Source organism: Felis catus, chromosome B4 (genome assembly GCF_018350175.1).
Source record: "Felis catus isolate Fca126 chromosome B4, F.catus_Fca126_mat1.0, whole genome shotgun sequence".
NCBI classification, from domain to species: domain Eukaryota; kingdom Metazoa; phylum Chordata; class Mammalia; order Carnivora; family Felidae; genus Felis; species Felis catus.
The window spans coordinates 82,647,120-82,655,529 of record NC_058374.1 but is presented as its reverse complement, the minus strand read 5'-3'; the positions used below and the strand labels follow the sequence as shown (position 1 = coordinate 82,655,529).

General features: G+C 39.3%; 1 pseudogene; it reads right to left on the bottom strand.

Annotated features, from left to right (window-relative positions):
• Positions 1-5,345: 5,345 nt before the first annotated feature.
• LOC102901771 lies at positions 5,346-6,474 on the bottom strand (annotated as a pseudogene).
• Between the last annotated feature and the right edge of the window lie 1,936 nt (positions 6,475-8,410).

Here is an 8,410-nt window from a genome sequence, read left to right as displayed (position 1 = left end):
AAGATGATATTAGCTATGGGCTTTTTATATGTGGCTTTTATGATGTTTAAGTATGTTCCTTCTATCCTGACTTTCTTGAGGGTTTTTATTAAGAAAGGATGCTGTATTTTGTCAAATGCTTTTTCTGCATCTATTGACAGGATCATATGGTTCTTATCCTTTCTTTTGTTAATGTGATGTATCACATTGATTGATTTGCAAATATTGAACCAGCCCTGCAGCCCAGGAATGAATCCCACTTGATCATGGTGAATAATTCTTTTCATATGCTGTTGAATTCGATTTGCTAGTGTCTTGTTGAGGATTTTTGCATCCACGCTCATCGGGGATATTGGCCTGTAGTTCTCCTTTTTTGTCGGGCCTCTGTCTGATTTGGGAATCAAAGTAATGCTGGCTTCGTAGAATGAGTCCGGAAGTTTTCATTCCATTTCTATTTTTTGGAACAGCTTGAGAAGGATAGGTATTAACTCTGCTTTAAATGTCTGGTAGAATTCCCCAGGGAAGCCATCTGGTCCAGGACTCTTATTTGTTGGGAGATTTTTGATAACTGATTCAATTTCTTCACTAGTTATGAGTCTGCTCAAATTTTCTATTTCTTCATGTTTGAGTTTTGGTAGTGTGTGGGTGTTTAGGAATTTGTCCATTTCTTCGAGGGTTGTCCAGTGTGTTGGCATATAATTTTTCATAGTATTCCCTGATAATTGCTTGTATTTCTGAGGGATTGGTTTTAATAAATCCATTTTCATTCATGATTTTATCTATTTGGGTCCTCTCTCTTTTCTTTTTGAGAAGCCTGGCTAGAAGTTTATCAATTTTGTTTATATTTTCAAAAACTAACTTTTAGTTTCATTAATCTGTTCTACTGTTTTTTAGATTCTATATTGTTTATTTCTGCTCTGATCTTTATTATTTCTCTTCTGCTGGCTTTGGGGGTTTTTGCTGTTCTGCTTCTAGTTCCTTTAGGTGTGCTGTTAGATTTTGTATTTGGGATTTTTCTTGTTTCTTGAGATAGGCCTGGATTGCAATGTATTTTCCTCTTAGGACTGCCTTTGCTGCATCCCAAAGGGTTTGGATTGTTATACTTTTCATTTGTTTCCATATATTTGTTAACTTCATCTTTCTTTGTTAATTGCCTGGTTGACCCATTCATTCTTTAGTAGGATGTTCTTTAACCTCCATGTATTTGGAGGTTTTCCAAATTTTTCCTGTGGTTGATTTCAAGTTTCATAGCATTGTGGTCTGAAAGTGTACAAGATATTATCTCAATTCTTTTATATTTATTGAGGGATGCTTTGTGACCCAGTATGTGGTCTGTCTTGGAGAATGTTCCATGTGCACTCGAGAAGAAGGTATATTCTGCTGCTTTAGGAAGATAAGTTCTAAATGTATCTGTCAAGTCCATCTGTAGACCAGAAACTTTAGACATGTAATTTCCTCTGCCCTGTGTTCTTTGGGTTTCCTTCCTTAAGTTTCTGGGTCGGGGGGAGGGCAACTGAGACCTCTGGCTCATGACCAAGGCTTGAGAATCCTCTTAGGTTGATGGGAAGGAAACAGAGATGGCAGAAGAACCAGCAGCAAGTACAAAAGAGTTATTGAAAAAATAGGAGCTGAGTTAGCAGATGGCATGAAACTTAAATTCAGCTTTTGCTAATAAGGTGAAATTGACAACTCCTTGTGGAACTGAGTTTATAAATGCTTTTTTATTGCCCCCTGAGCCTTTCCTCTCCTCCTAGTGGACAGACAGCCTCCTAAGGTTTATATTCTTCCAGAGAAGATGATAAAGCACCCCCACTCCAAATGCAGTTATGAAATCTCCAAGTTCCTAGTCCACTGACCCTGTTTTCAGTAATTCACTGTTCGTCCACTTCACTCTCCTTTCATGTGGTACTTAGAACAGATGGGGGGCACCTGGGTGGCTTAGTCGGTTAAGCATCTGACTTCGGCTCAGGTCATGATCTCATGGTTTGTGAGTTCGAGCCCTGCATCGGGCTCTGTGTTGACAGCTCAGAGCCTAGAGCCTGCTTCAGATTCTGTGTCTCCCTCTTTCCCTTTCCCTTCCTCACTCTCTCTCTGTCTCTGTCTCTGTCTCTGTCCCTCTCAAAAATAAACATTAAAAAAAATTTTTTTTGAAACAGATGGGGTACAGCTTCTACAGCTTGCATTCTAGGAAGCGTCCCAAAAGAGGAAGAGTTAAAAGTGAACATATCTGAATGGTTGTAAAATATTTCTCATTTTGCTGCCCTCAGGTAGGCCTGAAGCCTTTTTGGATATGGCTAACCCTGCTACTAAGACACACTTTGAGCCCATGCTGTAGCACGGAGCTTCCAGGTTCACTGGCTTTAGGACTCCTTTCCCTGGAGAGCCCATGAGATCATAATGGTCAGCAGACAATAGATGGGTAATAGACTTGATTGGAAACTCAACAGTAGCTACTTCACACAGGTTCCTTGACCACCCTCAACAAAACCAACATTCTTTTTTGTTTTGTTTTAAAATTTTTCAATGTTTATTTTATTTCTGAGGGGAAGAGAGAGAGAGCAAGCATGAGCGAGGGAGGAGCAGAGAAAGAGGGAGACACAGAATCCAAAGTAGGCTCTGTGCTCCAAGCTGTCAGCACAGAGCCTGACGCGGGGCTCGAACTTACAAACCATAAGATTACAACCTGAACCAAAGTCGGATACTTAACTGTCTGAGCCACCCACATGCTCCAACAGAACCAACTTTCTTGGTGGCTACAACCACACTACGTTCTGACCACTCCTTAAACTGGCATGGTTCATAAATTGAAAGCCTTTTTAAAATTTTTAACTTTCATTTTTTCCTGTTTTACTTAAAAACATTAACATTGATATATGACATTAAATTAGTGTCAGGTATACAACATAATGTTTCAATAGTTGTATACATCTCAGAATAATAAAGTAAGTCTTGGGGCACCTGGGTGGCTCAGTCAATTAAACTTCCAACTTTGGCTCAGGCTGTGATCTTGCATTTCACGAGTTCGAGCTCCACATTGGGCTCTGTGCTGACAGCTCAGAGCCTGGAGCCTGCTTCAGATTCTGCATCTCTCTCTCTCTCTCTCTCTCTCTCTCTCTCTCTCTCTCTCTCTCTCTCTGCCTCTCTACCACTCTTTCTCCCTCTCTCAAAAATAAATAAAAACATTAAAAAAATTATAGAGTAAGTCTAGTTAACATCCATCACCTTACATTATTACAAAAAAGGTTTTTTCCTTGTGATGAGAACTTTTAAGATCTCTTCTCTTAGCAACTTTCAAATATATGATACAGTATTATTAACTGTCATCACCGTGCTCTACATTACATCCCCAGGACTTAGTTTTTTTTTTTCTATTAAAAAATATTTTTTAATGTTTATTTATTTTTGACAGAGAGAGAGAGAGAGACAGGACATGAGCGGGGGAGGGGCAGAGAGAGAGGGAGAGACAGAATCCAAGGCAGGCTCCAGGCTCTGAGCTGTCAGTACAGAGCCCGACGTGGGGCTCGAACTCACAGACCATGAGATCATGACCTGAGCCAAAGTCGGACGTTCAACCAACTGAGCCACCCAGAAACCCACCCCCCCAGGACTTAGTTTTTAACTGAAAGTTTCTATCTTTTGACCACCCTAACCCATTTCTCCCATCCCCCAACCCCCACCTCTGGCAGTCACTGATAAGTTTGTTCTCTTTATCTATGAGCTCTTTTTAGTATTATTAGTATACTAGATTCCATATATAAGTATGATCACTTAGTATTTGACTCATTTGACTTAGCATTATGCCCCTGAGGTCTATCCATATTGATATAAATGGTAAGATTTCCTTCTTTTAATGGCTGAATAATATTCCATAGTGTGTGTATACACACACATGCCATGCACATGTGCTACATTTTTTTATCCATTCATTCTTCAGTGGTCATATAGGTTGTTTTCTTGTCTTGGCTGTTGTCAGTAATGATGCAGGGACTATAGGGGTGCAGGTATCTTTTTTTTTTCACTTTTAAAATCATCTTTATTTTGGTTGCAAAGACACGCTTTACTTAATATTTTATTTGTTCCCATTTGGAGTCTCATAGCTTGCCATGTAAAACACTGACTTCACTATCAAACTGCTATATAAGAACATTGTTATAAAATACAAACTATAAACTAAGACAATCTTCTTTACAGTATTCAGATTAGTGCATCAAAAACAACATTGATTTAAAAAGGCAAGTGGTGGGGCACCTGGGTGGCTCAGTCGGTTAAGCGTCCGACTTCGGCTCAGGTCATGATCTCACAGTTCGTGAGTTCCAGCCCTGCGTCGGGCTCTGTGCTGACAGCTCAGAGCCTGGAGCCTGTTTCAGATTCTGTGTCTCCCTCTCTCTCTGCCCCTCCCCTGTTCATGCTCTGTCTCTCTCTGTCTCAAAAATAAATAAACGTTAAAAAAATTAAAAAAAAAACACAAAAATTCTGGGAAAGTTGCTCCCCAAAAGTAATTCTGACCCAAGGATACACATGTAGCCATAATTCTGAAGGATTTCAGGGAAGGTAATTAATTTTCCATCCTAATAGCTGTGAAAGTACACAGCAGAATAACAAGTTGGATCTCCAGATTTCTAACATAGTATGAACTGATTTTTCATACTCTTCCTCCAAATTACATTAAACATTTATAGTGACTACACATACCCCAGTAAACATCAGACTTAAACAGGTCCTATGCAAAAACAATTATCCTTAGTGTTTTACTAGGCAATCTACAGCAAATGCTTAGTGTATATACATCAGGAGGATGAGATATTGTAGGAAATTACTCACTGATTTCATTTAGACTGAACAAGGGTCTTAAGAGAAAACCAACAATAAAAGTTAAATAGATAATTTGTGCTGTTATGAACCAGAAAACGAAACAAAACACCACAAACAGGAGGGTTAACTTTAAGTTATTGAGAATATTTCCTCTGCTGGCCCATATCAAAATTAAATTTGAGATTTTTTATTGAAGTCACACAAATCTGGGTGCATGTCACTCTGTGACAGAGACAGATGCACACAACACACACACACACACACACACACACACACACACACACACCTACCTTTAAATTTACTGATTCCAAAAGCTAAGTCACCAGGGCAAATAAATTATAAATGCAAAGCATATACATTGTGGACAAAACCTCAGAGTTACTAGATTGAAAAGCACAGAAGTTATGCCAGCAGTGATACTGAGAAAAACTTAACAAAGTATGGGAGCCATCCTTTATGCAGTAGCTTTAAAATAATAATAGTAATAAACCATGATTAAAGGAAATTTCGTACATAATTTGAGAATGTAGTGCAACAGTGTGCTCCTTTATAATTCAGCCTTTCATTCTCCATACGATGAGACCGAGAATTACAAGTCAGATGACAATGATAAAAATGATGAGGGGTTTTTCTGGATTTGCGCTGATATTCTGCTGCTCTTGACAGCTGCTGGCTTGCTTGCTGAACGTGCACCTCCGCGTTTTCCACGTTGGCTTCTATGCTATTACATCTCCTTGCTCGTGAATCATCATTCCCAAATCTTTAAATATTTCATTAATATCCATAATATCAGCTTCAAGTTGCCTAATAGAAGATTCTCTCTCATGAATAAGGCAGAGGTCATCATCTGTAATATTTTCATTCTGCACCTGCACCTGAGGTTGAGCTTGCTTTCCCAGGATACAAGATTCCTGTCCTTTGAGCTGTCCTCAGGAAAACCACCAGATACTCTAGAACTGGCTCTTACTTGAGCAACAAACTCTTTCTCTTTCTCAGCAGCTTCCCTCTGGACCTTTTGAAAGTTTGTCAGTGATGTAGTGAATTGAGCCATTAAGGGATCTTTCTGCATTTTCCTTTGATGCTGTTCGCTGGGGGTGGTGGGCAGGGATCCAAACTCTTTAATGTACTTACCGGTCTCTTTGGCAAGTTGGGTAGTATACTGCTGCTTCTGTTGCAACATTGTGTGATCTTCTGGATATTGGAAGAGATACACTGGGCCAGTAGGGCAGGGTCACCACCAACCCCCGGAGTGTAAGACATAGCTGATTTGCTTATTCACTAATTTCATCAGATGTCACCTAAGCAGTCACCCCAACCTCCTCAGCTTCCTCCTCCTCCGCTGGCCCCAGGCACCCACTGGCTCCAGAGCCCCCAGCTAGATTCTCAGCTGATAGGTATCTTTTTGAGATAATCATTTGATTTCCTTTAGATATATACCCAGAAGTGAAATTGTTGGATCACATGGCAGTTCTGTTTTTAATTTTTTGAGGATCCTCCATTGCTGTTTTCCCTAGTGGTTGCACCAATTTATATTCTACCAACAGTATACAAGGGTTCCCTCTTCTCACCAACACTTATTACCTCTTTTTGATAATAACCACTCCAACAGGTGTAAGGTGATTGTGGTTTAGATTTGCATTTCCCTGGTGATTAGTGATCTTGAACATCTTTTCAGATACTTGTTGGCCATCTGTATGTCATCTTTGGAAAAATGTCTTTTCAGAGCTGCCCATTTTTTAATTGGATTTGTTTGGTTTTTTGTTTGGTTTGTTTTTTTTGCTATGGAGTTTTGTAAAAGTTTTTTTTTTATATATATATTTTGATATTAACCCCTTATCAGATATACGAATTTGCAAATACTTTTGCCATTCAGTAGTTTACCTTTTCATTTTGTTGGTTTCTTTTGCTTTGCAGGAGCTTTTAAGTTTGATGTAGATGATTATTTTTGCTTTTGTTGCCTTTGCTTTTGGGTGTCATATTCAAAAACAACGTTGCCAAGATCTATGTCAAGTTGCTTATCGCTTATATTTTTTTCTAGTTTTTATGATTTCAGGTCTTATATCTAAGTGTTTAATCCATTAAATTTTTTTTTTTTTTTTTGAGAGAGAGCACGGGCAGGGGAGGGACAGAGAGGGAGAGAATCCCAAGCAGGCTCTGCAGTCAGCATAGAGCCTGATGCGGGCCTTGAACTCATGAACTGTGAAATCATGACAAATCAAGAGCCAACTGAGCCACACAGGTGCCCCGGAGAGAATCTTAAGCAGCCTCCACGCTCAGCGAGGATCCCAAAGTGGCGTTCAGTCCCATGACCCTGGAATCATGACCTGACCTGAAATCAAGAGTCAAGGGGCACCTGGATGACTCAGTAGGTTAAGCGTCCCACTCTTGATTTTGGCTCAGGTCACGATCTCACGGTTTGTGAGATTGAGCCCTACATCGGGCTCTGTGCTGACAGTGTGGAACCTGCTTGGAATTCTCTCTCTCCCTCTCACTCTGCCCCTACAGAGGTGTATTTGCTATCTCTTCCTCAAAATAAATAAAAATAAACTTAAAATCAGACACTCAACCGACTGAGCCATCCAGGCACCCTTAGGCCACTTTAAAGAAATACCTATATTAGTATCTTTCACTAACCAAAAGAATTACAAAGGGGATTTTTTGCTTTTATGAAAAAGTGAAAAGCAAAAATTGTGTTCAGCTTTTGTTTTGCAGTGAGCCATTATAGGGGGAGTGGGCATCCCAAGCAGGGAGAACCAAGCTTCTTCCCTGGGAACTGTACTCAGCATCAAATGGCCATAGCTTTGAACTATAAGCGTCTGTGCATTATTTCAATTTATTTTGTGCATCTGTTTGCAAGATGTGCCCTCAAGGGTCAGAGAAGCCTAGAAGAGAGTATTTTTGGGGTCTGGGAATTCTCAAAGAATTTCTCCATATAAATTAATGGGAATTAATTTTTTACTTTACATTATTTCAGATTAGGAAAGATTTCACACGAATGTTCTACCTTCAGATAGCAGAGGAAACCTGTATGTGTGGGTTTATTTCTGGGCTCTCTGTTGTGTTGACCTGTTTTTTATGCCAATACCTTACTGTTTTCTTTACTATATCTTTACAATATACTTTGAGATCAAGAAGTATGGTGCCTCTAGCTTTGTTCTTCCTTCTCAAGATTGCTTTGGCTGTTCGGGGACTTTTGTGGTTCCATACAGATTTTAGGATTATTTCTGTGAAAGATGCCATTGGATTTTTGATAGGGATTGCACTGACTTTATATTGTTTTGGGTAGTGTGGACATTTTAACAATACTTCCAGTCCATGAACATAGCATGTCTTTTATCTGTCTTTAGTTCCTTTCCTAAAGTGTTATAGTTTTCAGTGTACAGGTCTTTCACTTCCTTGGTTAAATTTATTTTTGGGTCTTTCACTCTTTGAAACCACTGTAAATGGGATTGTTTTAATGTACCTGATTAGAAATGCAACAGATTTTTGTATGTTGATTTTGTATTCTACAACTTTACTGAATTTTGAGTTCTAAGTTTTTTGGTGGTCTTTAAGGTTTCCTAAATAGAATGTCATGTCATCTGCAAATAGTGACAGAAGCTGGATTCCCTGTCCTTAA